The sequence below is a fragment of the Conger conger genome, chromosome 8 (assembly GCF_963514075.1).
Source record: "Conger conger chromosome 8, fConCon1.1, whole genome shotgun sequence".
NCBI lineage: Eukaryota > Metazoa > Chordata > Actinopteri > Anguilliformes > Congridae > Conger > Conger conger.
The window spans coordinates 41,337,105-41,355,801 of NC_083767.1; the positions used below are offsets into that span (position 1 = coordinate 41,337,105).

Below are 18,697 nucleotides of genomic sequence, written 5' to 3' on the forward strand. Positions count from 1 at the left end.
GTAAACGGGGAGTTCACACTGGTGGTGGGAAATAGGTAGGCTCAAATCTTGCCATGGGTAAAATGTGTTTAAGTCAGCAACGATTCAGCTACCATTGATTCACTGAGTTACACCCAATGTCCAACTTGTTTCAGTAGGGCTCTATTTCATCCGGGCTTTAGAAATGCATGCATGTATTTATATAAAGTGATGACCATGGTTGTCTGCCTAACGATAGTCATGCTCCTATCCGATGGTATATCGAGTAGTACTGTGTTCCCTCAGCACTGTGATGCAGTCCCCATAAGCCAGCAGCATGTACTGTGGCATTGTGTGGTCTGTAGCGGGTATATGGCCACTCAGCAGACCGTGAATTCCAAATTTAGGAGAAAAAGAAAGTAAGATTGCCCCAAGTAAAATAACGAGCTGTCAAACGCCCATTGAAGTTACAGCAATAGAAAAAAAAAGCCCTCAGGTCCATATAAATCAGACCACAGCCCACAGTCTTGCTGGCAGTCTTCGTATACCACGGAGAAACTGATGACTTTTCCCCTACTCTCTCGTAGATGCTAAGTTAATATGTAAATGGCGTTGTTCGTGTTTCGATGATGTGGAATAGCACCTCGAAGAGTCGTGTCACAGCGCTTGCATTACAATCTCCCGGGGGTGTTCTTAATTTAAAAAACGCCATCTTCAGGGAACGGTATCCACAGTGTAATTATTTTACAGGTCAAGTGTAGCTTGTACCACTTGACTGAAACATGTTCCTAATTTCTGTAATTACAGAAACAGCCTCAGACTGGGACAATTAACATTATCCATGTAGCCGCAGAAACCATGTTTCAGAGACAGTCTAGCAGCATGCAAATCAATGATTAATTAAAGATTACATCTGCATACCCCCCTTGAAACAGAACAGGGCATTGCTTCTGCTGATGAGTGAACCTTGCGTATGTTGGGCATGTCCTGCCGGTCCTGTCACCACCTACAGAGTGGTGACCTCATGACTGAGCATGTCCATGTGCCACTCCTTAGTTAAAAAGTAGCCCTTTTAGGCAGGGATCATCAACTCTGGCCCTCAAATCCAGCCCTGGTTTTATTTTCTCACTGGTTATTAGTGGTACTGATTGGCCAGACTGTCTCCACGCCCCAGGTAACAGGGAGGGTGGAAAACCAGCAGTTCTTGGCCCTTGAGGTCCATGAGTTACTGATCCTTGCTTTATCAGGTCACAAGATCACAAATATAGTATGTTATTAGAATTTTCTTAGCTGAACATTCTAATGCTCATGTAACAATCATTGCTGGTAATTGAAAGCAATGGAATACAAGAACACAAAAGCATTTCAAAAAATGTACAAAGCATACAGATGCCCTCCTTACAGTGTTTCATTTAGTTTACGGTTGCTAAGATATCTGCTATTCTTATCCTGTGATTTGGCATTGTTACACGCCTTTGAAGCTTTCGGATGTGTCCGTGTAGAGGACAATTATGAATACTTGAGATAATTAGCATGATTATTAACCATAATTATTATGGTAATTGTGATTATGAAGCAATAGCGGGATAATTAATACCTTAAAATGTTACATCCCCAAGAAGCACGGTAATGGATAAGGCCACGAGAACTGATTAGGAGGTCCAAGCAATCATTATGTTCGGTATGAGATACATGTGACATAAAGATGTTAGTTTAATCTGTCGAGGGCAATTGGGTGAAATTTTATGACCTTTCAAGTGCAGCATATTAGCCCTGCAATACACTCAGTGAACCCTTTTTAGGGAGACCTGTACAGCTAGTTAATGAAAATATTGAATCAGCCAAACATGTGGCAGCAAGTGAGTGCATAAAACCAGACATCAAGAGGTTCAGCTGTTTTTCAGATCAAATGTCAGAATGTGGAAGAAACGTGATCTAAGACTTTGACCGGGGAATGGTTGTTGGTGCCAGACAGGGTGGTTTGAGTAGCTCAGAAACTGAGAGAATGGTGCGAAAACAAAAAAACATCCAGTGAGCAGCAGTTCTGTGGGCAAAAACACATAGGTAATGACAGAGGTCAGTGGTGAAGGGCCAGACTGGTCAAAGCTGACAGGAAGGTGAAAGTAGGTAGCAGGCAATAATCGTGCTCCTGTAGTCACAGGTAACAGACATTTATTGTGCTACTGTAGTCACAGGTAACAGGCATTAATTGTGCTACTGTAGTCACAGGTAACAGGCATTAATTGTGCTACTGTAGTCACAGGTAACAGGCATTAATTGTGCTACTGTAGTCACAGGTAACAGACATTAATTGTGCTACTGTAGTCACAGGTAACAGGCATTAATTGTGCTACTGTAGTCACAGGTAACAGGCATTAATTGTGCTACTGTAGTCACAGGTAGCATTAATTGGGGGAGTTTTCTTAGACAGCTGGAAATTATTGTGCAAGTGTGTGTGTGCCAAATTTGTCGATCAAGCAGGATATTTACTAAAAGGAATTATGTAAATGAACACAGCTGTGCTAAAATATTGCCGCTCTTGTTAAAAGCTTGTTTGGCGCATGTAATTAGGGAGCCAACAAAAATAGCAAGCATTAATGATTTATGGGAAGGGGGAGGGCTCAGGGATATGCAGACTGTGTCCGAGTGCAGATGTTGCTGTTAAATGCAGTACGCCAGGCAGAATGAATGGGGAGAGGCTGCTGGTCTGTTGGAATGAGTACATGTACACGGTTCTGCGGTTCCTGGTAATTTTCAGTCGCACCATTTAAAAAATTGGGAGCAAATAGATTTTTTACTGTACCGTCCTACCCTGCCCAGTCTGCCCCGCCCCTCCCTAACATATTATGATCTCACATCTGAACTCAATCAAACCATTATGCAACATTGTTCATTCAAAAGATTCATTGTTCATTCATTGTTCATAAATAAAAAGGTAAATGTTTAATCTCTGGTTTAATTAATGGCTGTGGAAGTTGCAGCCAAGCTTTCAGTTAAAGCATTTTTCTTTCACTCTGGCTCTATCGCTGTGCAATAAACTTAAATAGCAATATGCTGACGCCCTAAAATGGAATGATTTTCCTGTGCATTGAAATTGATGTTTTTCCAAGGATGTACTGTTCATTGCTCCTTCAATAAAACAGGATCCCCTCGAGCCATACATTGCCCTACCTGTTTCGAAATTCAAGCCTTTTCACAATGGGTTTTCAATAGGTTTTTGAACCAGAGCTCTCAGACGCCTTATGAACCCATTTAACTGAATGCACAGTCATCACAGACCTGAATGAGTATGAGCCATTTCATATTCAGAGCCAGAATTAGACTGGTACATCCAAAAGTTAGCATAGACAGAGCAGAGTTAGCATGGACACAATAGCATGGACACAGTAGAGTTAGCATGGACAGCCCTGAGTTAGCATGGAAGGGTTTACAAGTCTGGTGCAATGGCTATTTGTAGTACTCCAGTGCTGTAGGTTCAGTTCAAAACTTCCCTGGCTGCCTCTTGCATAATCATTGACATTCTTGAGAAAACACCCTGTCAAACTCAAGCCCTAATTGAAAGTATACGAAAAAGGCCCAGAAAATGGTCTTGAGTGCCCTTGAGAATGTTAACTGCTGGAGTTGGGAAGGGGGGTTGGAGGGTGACCACTGATGGGGATGCAGCGATCACCATGGTGATCTCTCAGTATTACCATGGTGACCGCTGCCTCTCCATCAGAATACGGCTGTGCTTGCTTCACAGCCAATGTCTGTTTCATCACTGGCTAATATACGTTTCCTGCTTTCACCTGCCACTCGTGATTGGCCAGGTAATAGCTCCGAATGACTCCACTGAGAAGACCACAGATATTATAAAGGGATGATACAAAAAATAAAAAAAGGAGGCTCTCTGATCTTCCCTCTCAGTTATATCCCACAGCAGCAGCATTTCAGCTGAACTGCATCCCATCCTTTCATGTACTTTTTCAGGGGACCCCTTCCTGCTGTGTTGCTGGAAGGGGTGAGTGCAGAAGTCGTAGTGATATTAATAATTTTATATATACGGAACATTCCATGCAAAGGTCTGTAGCCCAAGGTACCTCTCACAATGCTGAAAAGAACAGTAAACACTACTACTACTGCATATTCAGAAACAAAAAACAACGGAAAAACAGGACCGAACAAGAAATGAAGACGGGAGTATAAATAAAAAAAGATCTAATCGGAATAGGAATAGCCATAAAAGTAAGAAAAGTAAGAATAAGAAATACAATAAAAGATAAACAAATTAAAATAACCAGAATAATAAAACATGAAATCAGACATGACTTGAAAAAAAAAAAAAAAAATTGTCTTCAGTTTCTTCATTGTCTATCAATGGTGTCTTCCTAACATGCTTTGGCAGAATATTCTGAAGACTTCTCTTCTCTAAAAACTTCTCATTCTTTCTTCTGGCAGGCACATCAGGCCATCATTATACGACTGCAGATTTCAACTTGGCTGGGTGCTAAATTATTCTGCACTTTAATAACCAATAAAAGGACCTTCAAATGAATTGGTTTGTCACAGTTGTTCAGTTGTTTTCTTTTTGAACACCACAGAGAAGCACATTTTAAAAGCCAAAGCTGCTGGTGATGAAAGTACAAACTCATCTCTCAGCATCCACCCAGGTGAGAAAGGGCCTTACAGTACTTTCAACATGTTTCTTATGCGGAAGGAAGCCACTTTGGTCATATTCTTTAGATGTGCATAAACATACTATGTGTCAAGAACAAAAAGACACAGTTCTTTTGTGCTTTGGAACCAGGAACTCAGATTTAGGTTTCACGTTCATTTAGCTTTAGAATTTGTTTTGACAGACAAAACCCCCACAAACAGGTTTTAGCTGGTTGACCAGTTCAGACCAGCTCCCAGCTTGACATGGTTTGACCAGCCCAAGCTATGTTTTCAAACAGGTAGCTGGTCAAGCTACCAGCCCTGATAAGCTACCAGCACCAGCTGGTTGACCAGCATGTACCCAGCTAGACCTGCTTATGACCAGCTCAATTTTCAAGCTGGTCAAGCATAGTTGGATTCTTCAGCAGGGTTTACTGTATGTCAGACAGTAAACCCTGTCTCTTTTGGGAGCTGATAGCAATATGATCGCCCATGATACACTCCAAGTTTTTATATCTCCAGTTTTATCAGTAGCACGAATATATACACACTCTTACAAAACAGTAAGTCTAATAAATACCTAATAAAGTGCTCACTGAGTGTACTGTACAGTATATTGTATTACGTTTGTGCTGAACACCTTTATAGTGTCTGCAGCAGTAATGTTACACGTGCTTGCTAAATGGCTCAGTCAGGGTCCTCATGCAGCAGCAAGACTTGCCACTTCCCCACTCTTTGCTAAGTATGACCCTGGACTGCAGTCTGCAGAGATATTCTCACCACAGACAGCCGGAATGTTCTGAGTTCTGAGTCTCTCCTCTGATGCAGGGCCGGGGATGTCCACTGCACCACGTGGCACACTTGCCATTTAAGAAGCTGGAACAAACAAAAAAAACACACCCAAACAAATAATGAAATTGAACCACCAACCCACAAAAGCCTATTGCCCAATTCCAAGTAGTTTCAGACAAGGTCCCTAGGCCTGGGAGCCAGTCCTCTTCATGAAGCCCATTGATTAGGTAACTGGCAGCAGCCGTAGTGATTACAATGAATCACAGCTGCCATACCTGTGAGTGGGGCCAGTGCTGCCCCCTGATGCTCAGCACCCCTGCGGCCTTCCTGGCACCACATACCTCCCCCTGTGAGGGAGTGATAACACAGGGCCAAGAAGGTACACCAGCTACTCAAGGCCAACCTCAGGATCAAACTCCAGATCCTGGTGCTCAGGCACACAAATCCAGCGGGTCCAATGCCAGAGGGCCCGCAGGGGCAGGCTGCGGGGGACCCTTGTCTGGAGGACTCACGGCTGCAGGGAGGGCCAAGGGGCAGCTTTCCAGGGCAGTGCGATGGCAGGTTCCAGCGCACCCTCTGGACTCCAGCCGGCGGCCACTTGTGGCTCGCCTGGACAGGGCGGTAAACAGGGCACCTCAGGAGAGCTCATGGGGACAGGCAGTGGGGGACCCTTGTCTGGACTACCATGCGCATTGTGATAACAAGAGGATTTCAGTTTGTCAGCTTATGCTTTGTCGCCCTACATTTGATCCCACGGACAAGGGCAAATGATCTCAACGTCTGCTAGTACAGAACTGTACACTTGTGCACCATCTGCTTAACTGCAGAAACTCACACTATGTTGCCGAATTATGTGGCCCAGGGATAATTATGTTTTGGGTGAAGACCAACAGACCCAGAATATATCTGCATATACTGTAACCAAACATGTACATTTTCTATCTGATAAGTTGGATTTAAACCACTCAAAGTGCTGTACCAGGCCAATCCTTTTCAACCCAGACAATTCATTAAAGGAATGGTCTATGGCATCAAAAGTGGCAGTCAGTTCCAACAGGGCAGAAATAGACTTGCATCCCGCATCTGCGTTGAGTCCATTATTACCAACATCATCAGAGCAGTTTCCCTGCTGTGCTTTGAACAGAAACCTGGAACTAGACTGGACCGGAACATCTCTAAACTGTTGTTTTTGTCTCCAGTTGTGTTGTCTTTACTGTAATAGCAGTAACTTGTTGTGTTGCAAAAATTTGGAAGAGGAAAAAGCAATACGAAAAGGCTGTCAGCTTTTGCAGACAATATTTTAAGATTATCTTTATGATTAGTGATTATTCTATATAGAAAAAAATGAACCTGCCTTACGGTCTTCATTGCTCTGTTGTAGCCTGCAAGTTGTTCTTCATACGAATCAATATGAATACGAGTGTCATCTTTCTTCATTTCTGCATTCTCTGCTTTATGAAAGTTTCTTTTCGCTGGTCTCAATTTCTATGCCGGGTTCGCTGTTTTGAGCAAACCTTTTTCACTTTCATGGGAGCAATGATACCTAAAGTTGTTTTCAGTGTGCTGTTAAAATTTTCCACAAGTTCAGCACACATTTGCGAGTTAGGAGGCATTTGGGAGCATTCACACCGTTTACAAACTTTTCACCCACAGTAGAGTTTAAAAGATGCTCCTTAATATTGTGCTGTACATTGTTCCTTCCCAAAGAGTAAATCAAAAAACAACATTCATGAATGATCTGGGATAGCAACATCAAGAAGGGGCAAGACAGATAACATTTAAATCACTGGAAATAACCAGCTTGCATATGTGCCCCGGTTTTTGCATAGGTCTAGGCATAGGCAACGTTCAACTTCAGAATTAAAATCTCCAACAACAATAACTGTCACATTTAGTTGATTTAATTTTTAAAAATGCAGAACATGTAGGACAGGGTTAGCAGAACCTGGACATTGCATTATCATGGTAAAATATTAAAAAGCGGAGAAATCCCAGCTCCAGAACCGGGACTTACTGCTTAGAGTCTGACATTTCGTCCAGAAAGATGCAGTTTGGTGCATACTGAATCAGCTGGATTTCCAACAACAGAGCATGCAGCTTTACTTTTATGATAGCTAGAAATGATCATCTTTATCATCCTATTTTCAGTAGGCATACAGTACATGTCGGCAAGACGCTGCCTGTTGCCATCAGTACTGAAATGTTATTTCTGTTTTTCTGTTTATGGTGAAAACCATGTTTACAGAGAAAACTAGGCCTTTTGAACACTCTGTCTGTTGTTGTATTTGTTCAAATCAGAGGATACTTGTTTGGCTATGACTAAACCACCAGCACCAGGGACGCAGGAAACAAAGGCTCTCCCCTTGCTTCCTGCTGGTTCCTGAATAACAGCTTTCCCAGAAATGACAACACCCTCTCTCTGTGGAGACTGTGGCGACGACCCACAGGTGTGCAGGGAGTCTGCCTTCTGAAACTTGGCGAAAAAAAAAAAAAAAAAAAAGCAATTAATTTGTATAGGAGTATGTGCTTACAAAGTTAACCCAATTGCATAGTAATTACATCTCCCATACACATCCACTAAAACCAAGCGCTGGAACAAAAAAACACTTCCCCTCTTCTGAGGAGGCTCTATAAATACCATGCCCGCAAAAAAGAAAATTCAAGCACTTACACATCTGTGTATAACAGCTTATCTTGAAAGTTGAAGTCTAAATCTCTATATACTGTAGATAATCATGGCAAACTATATAAAGTACAATTAGTAATAGATAGATAATCAAATGTTGTTTATGTAAAATAAAATGTAGATGTAAATTTCACAATATTAGATCATTTAATTAGCTGTTATGCTTCATATTTAAATGTATACGGCTATTTGTTGCTTTGTAGTTGTATAACAAAATACTGTATTAGGAAAACTTTGGCCCCATATTGGACTTGGACCACCATAAACAAAGTATAATATCCCTCCTGGACGAGCTGTGCGCAGCACCTGTTGGAACATAACTCACCTCACACGGTGGTGTTTATGCGGTGGAGTCAGGTCCGTACTTATAGGGACAGCCTGTACTGGCTGAGTCATCCAGGACCTCAATAACTTTATCGCCAGTATGATATAGTACTTTATTCTGGCTGCGTTCCACTCATATAAAGCCATGATGCGCTAGACATTTTCATGACATGGCACAGAAACCCTATATAAGAGTACAAGGCATTGTTGGGGTGCTGTTGAACGTTTAAGAAGAAACCCTGCAGAGAAAAGATAACAGACCCAAAAATGTGACTTCTTTTTCAGTGTGATGTGTTTTGAGTAATTTGACCAAAATTGAACTTAACCAAGACTTTACTGTCTGTATAGTACTGCTAAATTATATCATTGCTATTGTTCAGTTGTGAGCCCTGAGGCTCGTCGTTTTGAGTCAGTCTAAATCAGGGATCATCAACTCTGGCCCTCTAATCCAAATCCAGCCCTGGTTTTATTTTCTCCAGGGTAATTAGCGCTAGTGATTGGCCAGACTGTCGCCACATCTAACTCCCAGGTAAAGGGAGGGAGGAAAACCAGCAGGTCTTAGCCACCGAGGACTGTGAGTTGCTGATCCCTGGTGTAAATCCATGGCATAAACCCTGTGTCTGGTCTTGGTTCATCCCTTGGGTAAACTCACTTCATCGGATGGGTACAAAGCTGTTAAAATGTCCCCCATGCAAAGCTGCTGCTGCTGCTGTGTCCATGGCTATCTGTGAGGAAGCACGGGCCCAAGTGGTAAATCTGTCCAGCTGGCTAGCCCTCACTGGAGGAGGGAGCAGTGTGGCCTTTGGGCTGGTGCCGGTGGTGTGTGTGTGTGTGTGTGTGTGTGTGTGTGTGTGTGTGTGTGTGTGTGTGTGTGTGTGTGTGTGTGTGTGTGTGTGTGTGTGTGTGTGTGTGTGTGTGTGTGTGTGTGCTCTAAGTGCATTTCCATGAGTCTGTTCGTTCCCCTGCTTCATGCAGAATAGAGATCCTCTGTAGTTATGGCGACAAGATCCAATGCAGTTGTCAGTGCAGCTGGTGAACAGGTTTGGAACGGACTCTTCTTTACCCCAGACACACAGGATACAAGATGGCCACCACTTTGTGTTGGACAGGCCCATTAACTCCCATAGAAGCCTGTTATTAAAAACACTTTGATGTTTGATTGTGAAATGGTTGTTGACAAAGCATAATCGATTTATTGTCTTGTGTTTTAATCATTAATGTCAGTTTATTTCATTTTATTAAAAAGTAGCTGCTTCCTAACCAAAACGGTATGGCTACTAGCAACCAGAACCTAGTAATGTTACATTAGTAATAGAATATGTGTCGAGTTTCCAAAAACATAGAAGCCCCTTAAAATTTTAATGACAATGTCTGTTGAGTTTCTTTTGTTGCAGTTTGTGGGTAAAGCGAGTGGTATCATACTGTATGTGATGGGGTTCTGTTATCAGAAAGCTACTGCGACCTTATGCTTGTGAGCAAACAAAAAACTTTTAAACCAAATTTAACATGTTTGATAAAGATTTATATTCGGGCGTTTTAGGACCTGGGAATACCTGGTTTGTTAATAGCATGTAGTTTATCATCACAGCCTGTCATCACGGCCAAGCGCCTTGTTGGCCCTATAAATATCATGCACACAGAAAAGCACGAGGGCAATTTATCTCTTCATAAATACGACCAGGATTGGGCCTATGGATTATAAGGCTGATGACTGCGTCTGCCACCTGATTGATTGTTTGACCGCCTCGTAATAATTTTCAGGGCAAATTGATTAATTTCATGAATCCACCTCTATTTCAGGACCAAGGAGAAAAGGACAGGAGAATTGTAAATCCATCTTCTCTTCTCAACAAGGTAAGACAATCAATGTTGGCTCCCCACTGAACAATGGTGGTTGACACGCTGTGCGGTTTAATAACCACATGAAGTGCCGGTGAAGCTGGAGTTAGGCTCATTAACAATGCACATCTCTGAATGATTAGCAGAACGCAGAAGCTGTAAACAACTTCCTGCCCACTTGTTTCAGCAAATTGTTGTGCTGTCGTGTCAGCGGATATTCTGGCAGGAATGCATCTTTAAAATATGTACGATCACACCCATTACTGTATGAATGCAATTCTGGAATGTGGTGTCAGTGTATTCATCTTCTGGCTGTCTTACGGCCAAGTTAAATCTATTTGCAATGCGCCTCATCTATAAATTAAATTATGGATTCAAGCAACAGCTACTTTTTCTGTAGCTCAGTTTTTTTAAACGTTCTTCTGTTAGACTTGTTGAATTTCACACAATTTCACAGCGCATTTTATGAATTCCACCAGATTTCATGAAGTTTGCAGACAGTGCATTTCATGAATGCAACTGTTATTGAATTTAAACTGTTGCCATGGTGAGGAAAAACCTCAGTTCTCAGATCTGAGGGGAGGTGAGATCTGTTGGATGAGTCCACGGTTTCTCACCCAGCTGCAACATGTGAGCAAGCAGTAATGGCACGTGGTTCACACCTTTAAAAACCATTTAATTTGTTAATGTAACCAGAACCCAGGTAAGGACCAAACAAAGTGACTGAAAAAACATGATGAGATGAAACATTGCGCTGGTGAACGGCTACGCACCAACCCGTCTCACCGTGGAGCCCACAAGTCACTTAAGCCCCTGCCCCCAGTTTCCTCTAAACTCCGTTGGTCCCTGTGCTTTTGTCCCAGAACTTCCTTGGCTGGAGAAAACAGGAAGTTCTTCTTCCATAATCAGTTTCCCTTTTATTGGAGTACAAGAATAGTTTCCACATGGAATTGCACAGGGTGGTGCCACAGCCACACAGTGTATAAATACTTTCTCCATAGTTGTTTTTAAAAGATTTAAATAAATTCCTGATAAACAAACTAGGCAACTAAGCAAAAAAAGCAGCTATACTGCATTCAGTTTGCATTTCATTTTGACTCACAATTTTTTACTTTCACCCGCACTAAATAATGAGTTCATGCAATGACCAAAATGAACTCAGTGAAAGTGAAATGTTCAGCCTCGTTAGACTAATTTTTAGTGATTTCAGACCTGACTTATTTTCTTTCAAAGTGGCTGAACTCCTCGGGGGTTGGGAATAACAGAAGGCCTGCTTATAATCATTATGGCATCATTAGACAACAAGAACTGTGTTCAACAGCTGCGTTGTGCTCCATTCTGTACCCAGGCTGTCTTCAAAACACCTTCGAAAAACAAGATCCCGCATATTTTATGGTCCATATTTGAGTGGCATTTATCACTCTGGTTAATACAGATATTCTACCCGTGCTTGATGCAAAGTGCTGAGCTGTAAAGACCTGAAGTGATAGAGGAAAGTAGCAGATAAGGGCCAACTTACTGTAGCAGTCCACTTCTATGGTACAGTCAAATCAAAGCAAAATTCCATACCCCAACTCCCACTTTTCCGTTCAGGGCTGGTTGGACAACCCAAAACAAAGTCAACCTGCATCGCAGCCACAAGATTGATCACTTTTCCCACCTCAAATAGATCAGCATTTAGTACCAACTTGAAAAATCTTTAATTTCTGCCTCATGAATCAATGTAACATCAAACTCCATCACAGACGTTGATTAGAGGTCTGACCGACATCAAACTGTTTGGTGGGTTTGGGGGATTTCTCCAGGTGGTGGTGTTGTTGTTTCATGGTTTTACCGGCTCCCTTTTCCTCCGGACAACTGGTCCCACAGGAACGCGTATATGTCAGCGCCACTCTGGCGAAGCAAACGCCGGTTGCTCTCCGCCCGTCATCTTTCAGAGCGGCTCGGTTAGCGAGCGGCGGCGTGCCGTTCTGAAGCATGAGCGCGCTGACATAAAAGCCAGCCATCAGTCTCAGGTAATTGGGGGAATGCGTGGCTGTTCTGTCTCCGCCATCGCCTTTCTGTCAGTGCGAGAGCCACGTTTGGGGTTTGAGGTTTCCCACCGGCGTGTCCCAGTCTCTCGTCCCTCTCTCCGTGCCCACAGGAACACGTCACTTTATTACACTTTGCCATTTTTCATGGCAGAAATAGTTCAGTAATAAGCTTTGAAATCTAAGATTTTTTTTCCGTTTCAGACGGTGGAGCGGTGTTTCTGAAATGTCCAACAGGAAAACTTGCATGTCTGCCTAGAAGGAGCTGAAGGCTGTTTCTATCGGACGCCAAAGCCTTCAAGTGCCAAGAAGTTAACAAAGCAGCAGAGAGCTATAGTGAAAGCCAGAATAAAGGAACATGTACATCCACCCAGTAGATCTGACAAAAACGCTGAAATAAATGGTGGTTGTACTTTGTTGACATCCCCAGAAGATGGTGATCCATTGTTCCAAAGAATACATTGGGACCGTATCTGTCTTTGTGAAGACCAAGACAGTTTGTCCATTGTCCTTTTGCCCTGTGCAATAAATCACCATGGTGCTAAATATATGCACCGAAATGGCAGAAAACCAAATGTCAGGGTAGATCTTAAAATGTTTTTCTGTCTGTTTTTGTTGGTCACTACTGATGGATGATGTAATTTCCTCCTGGAGTGAAAACATTCTATGAGAGGGCTAAGTATGCTCCCATGTCAATACAGGCCCACCTCAATGTTTGACTCTTGGCAACAGACAATGTGTTTTGAAGGCTTTGCTTTAGCTTTCTCCAAACTTTAACCTGTCCAAGCTGGTCATGAAACTGGTCTAACTGGGTATGAGCTGGTCAACCTGCTAGTGAAGATTAATGTCTGTGGACCTTTTAGGGGGCATAGTTTTGGTTTAAGTATCCATCCCTGTCTGTGAGATTTGACTTTTGACCACTCTTTGGTATTTGTATGTCTGGCATAAACTCTCACAATTTCCGACACTGTTCCCCTTGCCACATTAACTCATTTTTTTGTGCAGTTTTTGTGATTGATGCACCTGAAATTCAGGCACCCTGTGGAACTCCATTAGATGCCTCATGCTGCATTGGGCACTCGCATATCAAAGCGCTGATTTTCACACCTCTTTTGTAGCTGATTCATACTGCTAATTGGTATTCAATTTCATATGATTCGCCTGTGCAGACACCTTTGTAATCGTGAATTAGTCAGTATATCTACAGCGGTTATTTGGTAGAACAACTGCAGATACTGTATACACTACGTATTTTGACACCTATGCACCTACTCATAATGCCTGTACTGTACACTCGCCTGGTGAAGCAAACGACTGCTCCAATGCTTTCTGAGAAATATATATATCCTCAAGGGCATGGTAGACTCTGAGGGAGCTGGCTGCCTCTGAAATAATATAAAGTTTGAAAAATAGTTTTTTTTCTCTCTCGGAATTTGACACATAACCTTCTCAAGATCAGACAGCAATTGAAAACATTCCTCCTATGGTACAGTATGCCTCTTTTTCCAATAACAAAGTTGAAATCTTTGGGGGCCAGTTATATTTTAAGACCCATCTCAAGGAGGCTGGGCTAGGAGTGGGCTTGGGGTGGAGTGCTGCTAAGTTAATTATGATTGGATTTCTGTAATGAACAAAATGCAGTAGACTCGATAGACTCTGCCAGACCAAACTGGTTCCCTGCCAAACTCGTGAAAATATGCACGTCACGATGAGAGTGTTGTCGACAGTGTAGCAGTTCAGCTTCCCGCTTAATCATGCATCGCCCGACTTAAGATGGCCTCGACTGAGTCGGCTGTTTCTGAAGGAGAAATATTAATATTGGCTCTAGACCTCGGGGGGACTTATCATGCAGATGTCCAGTGACCTTCAGTCATGCCAGAGCACACTGATAAATGAAAATATGAAGTTATCAGATGTGGTTTCATTAGCACTTTTCTCAAAGATTTTCTCAAACTTCTGCATTAATTGCCAGTTTGGGTGTGAATACATCTGGAACTCACATAAATTGCGGGGCATACTTGATGAAAACGTTTTCACGTGACGTTAGTCGTTTCCTGTATATGTGATTTGGCTAATGGGTGTAATGGGTGTCCTTTGTAAACTCTCTAGCATGAATTGTTAAGAAGAGGGAATGAGGAGATTCTGGAAAGTAGCCCTGAAAAGACAGTATTTAAATTGCATTCACGTAACTAATTAAAGAAATAATCACAAGTGTGATGGATTGAATTACCATGGGTGACCGATGGGGAATTGTGGGGGCAGATTTCAGCTTCAAGCTGGGTCCATTTAGAGGAAGTCACGACAAACCGTGCAACCTCGCTGTGGGTTGCTATTGTCATGCAACATGGTCGATGAATAACCTAATGCAAGGACAGTGATTGTGAAAAAACAGTACGGACCATGGCCCAACTGTAACTGAAGTGGTTGGTATCAGGTTCTGTCATATTTTTATTTGTGAAAATTTATTCTTACAGGGTATAGGTTGACTGAACATACATTCACATTTACATGCCTATTAAAGCCAAGATAATTGCTTATGTAAACATTTGTCTTATTTGCATTACAGTACAACTGCCTAAACCAAAGATATTTATTTAAATATTTGACATTTGAAAATGATAAAAGCACTAGACCCCTATAATTCTACACTCTCAGAACCGTCTCATAACCTTTTAAATGTAAGTGCTCTAAATGTCCCAATGATAATGGTACAATTCTAATATATTAAATGGCACAGCGACTCTTAAGCTGTCCATATAACTTGGCAGTTTGGAAATGCCGAACAGAACCCAGTTCAAGATCACTGGCATTAAAACTCTGGGAAACATCTGGGGAACACCAATACGAGCATGGGTGCCTAATGGCAGTTGTTAAAATTCAAACTGACTGTTAGCATTCGCTAGGCCTGTTATTAGCAGAGTTAAATAGCATCGTTAAGTGAAGTTGATTAAGTATTGCGGAGGGAGGCAGGCTGCTGTCCTGTGGTAATTAAGCCTTTTAAAGGTCGGTGGGGAGAACTGTAGTCCGACAGGCACAGTCCGTGTCGGATTTGTAAATGCTTGATAATGCCAGCGGTGTGGAACGAGGAGGGAGGACTGAGTGCTGTTCAGGTAAACGGGAGTGTTTCAGGGGACGCGGTCGGCTGATCAACTCGCCTGCTGCAGAACACATTGAAAACATTTACCACCTGCTGTTAGGCCAGGCGAAGCCTTTCCAGACAACACAACCGCCAGTTCTGAGAGAAAATGAGCTTTAATATCTGCCATACATTTAAATGTATTTATATATAACGACTTCTTGGGAAAGAAGATGATTTATCATATATTTAGGAAGGAAAGCAACTGTAAATTGGGGTGTTTTAAGAGTTGCGTGTGCATTTTTAAAACTAGCCAGTGAAATATCCACTGACGATGCTTACTGGACTTGGACACTTACAGTACATGAACGAGAACAATGAAATGGTGGCAAGGTTTGTGTGTTCAGTGTTTTTCCAATCAACCTGATCCTGTAGATCAAGTCTGCCAAACCCTGTTCCGAGAGATCTACCATCACTTAGGTATTCAGTTCAACCCCAACAAGGCACCCCACATTCAGGACCTAGAAATCTTCTTAAACTGCCAATTAGCAGAATCAGGTGTGCCAAATTAGGATTGAAGTGAAAGGTAGATCTCCAGGAAGGGTTGGGCAGCGCTGCTGCAGATGGTCCATCATGGGATTGGGAATAGTCTGTTCTTGTTTGCCATTGTACCTTGTATTTCCTGACTGATCTCAGCAGGCAGAACATTACCTGCTGGTCCTGTCCAACAGGTGGTGAGATGGGAACCACAGTGAGTCCTGTCAACCTGAGCTGCGATGTTTCCACAGAGCTCCTCCAGAACTAAAGCTAAGATTTCCCAGATGCCCTCGAGCAGAATCCATTCAACCCTTGAAGCCCAAATCTCTTTAAAAGTGTCTGGTTCCAGGGATTAACAGCCCAACTTGGATGAGCGTGTTTGAGAGGAGAAGAGGTCCAACTGTTCCCTCTAATCTGGCCCGGGCTGCAGGGACTGCTCTCCCCTCATTAGTCTCACTGCATTTTAAGTAATGAGGAAAGTAGAGCACACAGAGTGCATTCCACAGCTGTATTTCTCTTCTCAAGATGGGTTTATTACAGCATCTTAATCAGAATTAATTATAATTTCCCCACTATTAATTTAGACTGCAGGAGCTCCAAAAGTGCGGTTTGGGATCCCCCGAGACTCTAAAGATGAATCTCAGGGAGGTTCTCGGCAAAAAAGAAGAAGAATAAATTCCCTTTTAGGAATATTTTGCCTGTATTTCAATACCCTGAGATACAGACCCATGCAGATGTGGGCAGCATCCATATAACCATTTAGGCATGAGGCTAGGGTCTTTCCATTGTGTTGAGTAGAAAGTAGAGTTCTGGGTCCTGCATAGTGGTTCCCTCACTGCTGTCCACAGCCTCTCGCAAGATTAAAGTTTTATTGTCAAGTTTTAAAGAGTTTTACTTTTAGCAGCTGTGTGTAAACACTGTTGTCAACATTTAGGCTAGGTCTGTTTTTGCTCTGGCACAAAACTGTCACATCATTTCTGCTTTCCGCATTGGTTCTTCAACGTCCAGTTTCTGTTTCTCCTCCATGTCCTTACACGAGTGATGAATCAATTTTTGTTTCCTTAAATTATTCAGATGTGGTCTGGCATTGTTCCATACTGCTGTGATTTTATTTTATTTTTTATATCGATGTCAAAGCAGCACTGCATTTCTAAAAGAAAGTGCATATTATTGTTCAGAAACTTGTTGATTACTTCTATCAACAATAACCCGAAAACAAGAGCAGGTCAGCTTCTCCCAGAATACCTGTGGATTTACATCAAAGCACGGATTTAACAGCGCATAGTAACACAAGGTCAAATTTAAAAGCTCCAGAATCAATATCTTTCCCTTTTACTTAATACATTTAAGATAGTTTCTTAAATATACTAACAAAGAAAGCTAAGAAGATGTGGTTCAAGGAGAAAATGTAAATTAAATGAGGTGTATGTTTTATTTATTAAACCCTGAATTCTTTGGATGACTTGAGGAGTCAAAGTGGGTAGGAATGCATATAGATTCAGATCTAGGGGGTGATTAGATTAACAAGGGCCTGTTCCACAAACCTGGATAACTGCACAGAATAAAACCCGGAACAGCCCTTTTTACTTCAGTCCAATTCCAGATTCAGGAGGATTATGGGTTTTACTCAGTGCAGTTATCTGACAAACAGGACCCAAGTACAGCAGGCCAGTTGTTCGTCAGAATTGGAGAAGTCGCACAGGATCTTTTAATGACCGCATTGAGCCAGGACCTTGGTCTCATCGAAAGAACAAAACCTTCTTCAGCAGTGTCCCCATCACAGTTTTCGGGCGGTGAATTTCTGTTTGTTCCGGAAGGAGGAGTGCCCCCTACTGACCTACCAATTCTCCCAGCATCAACCAGTTTTCCCAGAAGGCCTCCCATACGTGTCCTATCTTTAGCCTTTAGCAGTTAGCCATTTGAATAGTACAGATGGTGTGACTCCAACAAAAAAATATATTCCACAAGGACTGGTATTTTAATTGGGTATCAAAATAAAATGGCCCAGTTTCTTACAGGAATAATCTAATACTTGGCAAGAACAAGAACATTTGACCCAGTGTAACAAAGCAAACCAGGTGGTAACCGGAGCTGTATTTCTTGGAAATACAGAGTGGAATTAGAAATTAATTTAAAAGTCTGTATAACTGGCTGTGCCTGCAGTTCAAAGCATCCAACTGCTCGGAGCTGCAATGTACTAGCTGTGGTCCGTTATAGCTGGCTAGAACTGTGCAGTACATCAACAGGACCCCACTCTGGTTACAGCCAAGGGAAAGTGACCAGGAGGTTGCCTGTTCAAACCCGGCCATTCTCTCCCCACCCCCCGATACAGTTTTGCAAGAAACAATAAGTCACTCAAATATGTATTTTAGTCTTATATTGAGAATCACATTTCTTTTACTTATTGAGCTGTTGCTATGAATACCTTGTTGTGGCTTAAACCCAAATTGCTATGACTATTCTCACACCTGTAGACATAACCTGGACAGCAAAGTTATGCCATTAGCTTCCTCTGTTGCATCTCACTGGCTGCAACCTGGCAGGTTTAGCTTGCATTGTGATCTGCATTTTGTAACCCACCCCAAGTGTCATCATGTGCAACTCTCCTTGACGGGGTCGTTCAGAGCCAATAATCTTCCATTATTGCTCGTCCTGTCTGCTGGCTTTGACTTGGTGCCGACACAGAATGCCTCAGGGCAACAGAAAGTCTCATTTTCTAATTAATCTTTTTTTCCTCTTCTTCTTTTGTTCATTCCACAGGGAGTATGTGTCTGATCAGCACCAAATGACATTTTGAATCAAGCAGCAGGGAAAGTGTAA

General features: G+C 42.3%; 1 long non-coding RNA gene across 1 annotated transcript in view; it reads left to right on the plus strand.

Moving 5' to 3' along the window:
• Nucleotides 1-13,061, plus strand: part of LOC133134651 (uncharacterized) — a 28,854-nt gene extending 15,793 nt beyond the window's left edge. Inside the window, exons 2-3 of the long non-coding RNA XR_009709322.1 lie at nucleotides 10,196-10,249; nucleotides 12,469-13,061. This is a non-coding gene — a long non-coding RNA (uncharacterized LOC133134651). The remainder of the gene's footprint in view (nucleotides 1-10,195; nucleotides 10,250-12,468) is intronic.
• Nucleotides 13,062-18,697: the final 5,636 nt, after the last annotated feature.